Genomic DNA, 5,750 nt, shown 5'->3' with positions numbered 1-5,750 from the left:
AAAACACTGCCGTGGAGTCAGATCTGACTCATAGAGACCCCTCCTTGGGTTTCCAAGGCAGTATCACTATGGAAGTAGATTGCCCAACCTTCCTTCCATGGAGCAGTTGGTGGGTTTGAACTGCCAGCCCTCTCATTAGCAGTCAAATGCCTTAGGCACTATTCCACCAGAGCTCCCTCCCCATTAGAGAGATGCAAATAAAAACAACAATGAGGTATCATTTCACCCCAGCAACAATAGCAAAGTTCAACAAGAAGAAAACAACAAATGCTAGTGAGGGTGTGGGGAGAATAGAACACTCATACACTGTTGGTGGGACTGCAAAGTGGTACAACCACTGTAGAAAGTGGTATGACACTTCCTTAAAAAGTTAGAAATAGAAATACCCTTTGATTCAGCAATCCCAACATTAGGAATATATCCTAAAGGGGTGAGATCCAGGACACAAACAGATATATGCACGTTCTCCTTCATCACACATTTTTCACAACAGCAAATAGATGGAAACAGCCTAGGAGCTCATCAACAGAAGGATGCATTTAAAAAACTGAGGTACATATACACAACATAATAATATGCAACACCGAAGAATAATGATGACTCTGCAAAACACTTCATAATGTGGATGAACTTGGAGGATGTCAGTTACAGAAGGACAAACATTGTACGAGTCTACTATTATAAAAAGTCAAGGAAGTTTTTTTCATACAGAAAAGGAAATTTTCTTTGATTAGCAGAGATGGGAGGGGAGAGGAGAGAAAATTGCTAGCTAGTTAAGAAAGATGTATGATTTAGGTGAAGGGAAAGGCAATATAACAAAAGCATGTAACCAGCACAATATCACTAAGGAAAAGGAAGATATGGGAGAGGTGCACAAGAGGTACAGACAACAAAGATAAATACTATTATATACGCAATATTGCATGATCAGTAATAACAAATATTAATCTATGGGTGGATACATAGACAGGAAAGATGATTAGGTATAGGTAGGTGAAAAGTAATATACACATCACCATATATAGGTTTGGCAGACAATATTTCTACATATGTATTTGTATGTACTACAAAAATATCCACGCATACATTAGGTAGATACACTCCTTGGAGAGAACAATCATGGGAGAACAGAAGGGCTGTTCATGCACAGGGAGACAGCTCAGGGGGTAGGAGTGCATGGAAGGATGGACACAGGGAAGAGATAACTATCGGGAGGAAGTCAGAGGGGAGCTGTTGCATTGTGGTGAATTTTACTCAATGTCACGAGACAAAGTGTATGTGAACTGCTGTATGGAAAGTGAATTTTCTCTGTAAACTTTCACCCAAATCACAATAAAAAAAAATAAAAAAATGCATAGGTAATAGAGCAAACAGGGAGGTAAAGTTAAGATAACTTCTTAGCCACAGCTAAGCACCATGAGGGAGTAAGTCGCTAGGTGTATGGGCTTAGGACCATGGTTGCAGGGGACTTTAAACTCAGTTGGAACAATGCAGTACACTAAACACTGTTCTACATCCTACATTGGTGAGTAGTGACTGGGGTCTTTTAAGCTTGCAAGTGTCCATCTTAGATGCAATATTGGTATTTACTCGTCTGGAGCAAAGAAGAGTGAAGAAAATCAGAGACACATGGAAACACTGGACCATGGGAACCTCACCCTATGGGATCCTGAGACCAGAGAAACTAGATGGTGTCCACCTATCAATGCTAACCACTTGGAAAAGGACCAAAATTGGAGATCCTGAATAGAGTGAGAGAGAATTAGTGTGGAACTAAATTCAAAAACATTAAAAAAAAAAAAAAAAAAAAAGAACAAGATTACTGGTCAGATGTTGTTGTTATTGTTAGGTGCTGTAGAGTTGGCTCCAACTCATACCAATGCTATGTACAATAGAATCAAACATTTCATGGTCATTTGCCATCCTCATAATCTTTGCTATGCTTGAACCAATCATTGCAGCCATTGTGTCATTCCATCTCATTGAGGATCTTCCCCTTTTTCACTGATGCTCTACTTTGTTGTTGTTATGTGCCATCGAGTCAGCCCTGACTCATAGCAACCCCTTCTTGGGTTGCTGAGGCAGTATCACTACGGTAGATTGCTCAACCTTCTACTTTACTGAGCACGATATCCTTCTAGAGGGACTGGTCCCTTCTGCCAACATGACCAAAATATGTGGGATGAAGTCTGGCCATTCTTGCTTCTAAGGAGCATTCTCATTGTACTTCTTCCAAGACAGATTTGTTCATTCTTCTGGAAGTCCATAGTATTTTCAGTATTCTTCACCAATGCCACAATTTAAATGCATCAATTCTTCTTCAGTCTTCCATATTCATTCCCCAGCTTTCACAAGTATGTAAGGTTATTGAAAATACCATGGCTTAGATCAGGCACACTTCAATCTTCAAAGCAACATCTTTACTCCTTAACACTTTAAAAAGGACTTTTGCAGCAGTTTTGCCCAGTGCAATACGTCTGATTTCTTGGCTGTTGTGTGCATGGGCACTGATTGTGAATCCAAGTAATATGAAATACTTGACAACTTCAATCTCTTCTCCATTTATCATGATGTTGCATATTGGTTGAGTTGTAAGAATTTTTGTTTTCTTTGTGTTGAGATATAATCCACACCAAAGACTACAGTCTTTGATCTTCATCAGTAAGTGCTTCAAGTCATCTTCACATTCAGCAAGCAAGGTTGTGTCTTTTGCATACCACAGGTTGTTAATGAGTCTTCCTCTAATCCTGATGCCCAGTTCTTCATATAGTCCAGCTTCTCAGTACATTTGTTCAGCATATAGATTTAATATGTATGGTGAAAGGACACAACCCTGATGCACACCTTTCCTGATTTTAAACTATTCACTGCCCCCTCATTCTGTTCTGATGACTGCCTCTTGGTCTATGCACACGTTTCTCATGAGCACAATTAAATGCTGTAGAATTCCCATTTTTCATAATGTGATTTATAATTTGTTATGATCTGCACAGTCAAATGTCTTTGCATAATCAATAAAATGCAAGTAAGCATATTTTTTATATTCTTTGCTTTCAGCCACAATTCATCTGATATTAGCAATGATATCCCTCATTCCATGCTTTCTTCTGATCTGTCCTAAATTTCTGGCAGTTCTAAAGTTTTACTTGTATGTGACATTAATAATATTGTTCAATAATTTCCACATTTTGTTACATCACCTTTTTTGGAATGGGCATAAATATGGATCTCTTCCAGTCAGTTGGCCAGGTTGCTCTCTTCCAAATTTTTTGGCATAAACAAGTGCCTCTAGTGCTACATCCATATGTTGAAACATCTCAATAGGTATTGCATCAATTCAAAGAGCCTTATTTTTCACCAATTTCTTCAGTGCAGCTTAGACATCTTCTTTCAATACCATTGGGTTTTGATCATATGCTACCACCTGAAATGGCTGAATGTCAACCAATTCTTTTTGATACATTGACTTTGTATATTCTTTCCATCTTCTATTGATGCTTCCTGCATTGTTCAATATTTTGCCCTTAGAATCCTTCATTATTATGACTCAAGGATTGACTTTTTCTTCAGTTCTTTAAGCTTGAGAAATGCCTTTTGGATTTTCTAATTTCAGGTCTTTGCACATTTCATTATAATGCTTTACTTTGTCTTCTTAAGCCACACTTTGAAATGTGTTCAGTTTTTTTATTTCATCATTTCTTCCATTCCCTTTAGCTACTCTCAGTTCAAGAACAACTTTCAGAGTCTCTTATAACATCAATTTTAGTCTTTTTTTCCTTTCCTAGTCAGATAGAGACTGATGAAACCTCCAACACTACAGCTCTTTGTCACTGTCCAGGCCTGGAATTTGAACTCATTCCTTTGGCTTAACTCTCAGCCAAATAACAGATAAGCCTATGAGGTGAAAAATTACAGTAGGAAGATGCTCTCCCTAGAACAATGAACCATGAAAGACCAGAAGGCCAGCATTTGTGCAGAGAGAAAGCTAGGGAAGCAGGAATGCATGGGAAAGAAGGTCACAAGGAAAAGGGAACCACAAAGAGGAAATGTGAAGAGAGCTTTTACATTGTGGGGATTGTAACTGATGTCATGAAACAAAATGCAGATGAACTGTTGAGTGGAACATGAATCTGCTCTGTTAAATTTCACCCAAATAACAATAAACAGTTTTTTAAAAAAAAAAAGTCTCTCTTCTGAAGGAGGTTTTAGTGTGAGGATCATCACAAATAATGAAAATATATTTAATGTATTCTTTTATTTTGTTTGTGCTTGTCTTATTTTCAATGTTATGTTTTCTATATCTTGAGGGCTAGGATTATCATATTCAACTTGCATAGATTCAATAATAAAATAATTCCTTATACATTACAAGTACTTAACAAAGATTTGTTTAATTGTGGACACTGAGAAACAATCAGGAGTTTTAACTAAGTCATCTCATGGGCTTTTTCTTCCAAACACTCGCAATTTTAAATGAGGAGTAAAACAAAAATAACAAGATATAGATTTTTAAAAATAATTCAAAGGACATGATTTGATACTTTCTTTCACTTGACTTTTCTTCCATTTTAAACCTCTTTAGTTTTTGATTCCAATAAATACTCTCAATATGTCTGTTCTGTGTATAATACAAACTTGGTTATCCAATTCACTCTGGAATTTTTAAGTTTTCAGAAGCATTGTACATATTGATGTAGGAAATAGGAGAGTAGACAAAGTCTATTTGGTAGGCACAATGGTATCTTGGGCTCTCAACAACCCAACTGAGTAGAGGCAAGGATCCAAAGATTATCACTACCTAAATTTATATTATATATTTATTTTTAAATTGATTTGTTGTCAATCTCTTCATAAGGATTTAAACTCAATGAAAGTATTGGTCACTGCTGTAAACAAAATGTTCTTTGATTAGATTATGAAATGAACAGTACCCACAAGGAAAAACTTCTCAATAATAGAAATATTCATCTATATGAATATAACTGTGCTGTCCAACAAAAGATAATAATCCCAATCTATTATGTTGATCATGAGAAGCCACCACCCTTCAGTCTGTGGAGGCTTGTATGTTGCTATGATGCTGAATGGATTTCAGAGAAGCTTCCATACTAACAGGGCCTAGAAAGCAAGGCCTAGAGATCTACTTCCCAAAATCAGCCAGTGAAAACCATTTGGATCACCATTGCCTGATCCACTGACAATCATGTAGATGATGCAGGACCCAGTAGCATTTTCTTCCATTTTGCATGGGGTTGCCATGAGTCAGGGGCTAACTTGAAGGCAGCTAACAACAGCAATATTGTTGATCATTCTAGCTTTTCTTAACTTTTATCCTAGGTCAATACCTCAAGAGGAACACCGACAAATGGAAGTTTATCCCAGAAAGGGAGACTGACTTTAATAGCAGAGGGTCAGAGCATGTAAGAAATAGTTGAAGAAATGGAGAAGAGATTTCCCTCATGTAGCTTTTCAGGGCTCAAGAGGACTTGAAGATCTTTTGCTAAATTTTAATAGCTCTTTTTTTTTTTTTTTCTTCCAATTGTTAAAAGAGGATTTATACAAAATTGAGCAATTTAATATTCTCATTGTCACCAAGTTGATTCCAACTCACAGGGACCCTGTAGGATAGAGTAGAACTGCCTCATAGGGTTTTGAAGGCTGTAAATCTTTATAGAAGTAGACTGATGCAGACTAGTGAGTTTAAACTGCAGACCTTTATGGTTAGCATCCAAGCTCTTAACTACAGCGCC

The 5,750-nt window shown here is 37.1% G+C and overlaps 1 protein-coding gene across 1 annotated transcript in view; it reads right to left on the bottom strand.

The window, feature by feature from the left end:
• The window catches only part of USH2A (usherin), a 1,482,371-nt gene that overhangs the window by 1,179,518 nt on the left and 297,103 nt on the right, over nucleotides 1-5,750 (bottom strand). The gene's annotated exons all lie outside the window — the stretch shown is intronic.

This window comes from Orycteropus afer, unplaced genomic scaffold (genome assembly GCF_000298275.1).
Source record: "Orycteropus afer afer isolate SDZICR_OR568_19922 unplaced genomic scaffold, OryAfe1.0 scaffold00013, whole genome shotgun sequence".
Taxonomy (NCBI): Eukaryota; Metazoa; Chordata; class Mammalia; order Tubulidentata; family Orycteropodidae; genus Orycteropus; species Orycteropus afer.
This window is presented reverse-complemented; position numbering and strand designations above follow the sequence as displayed.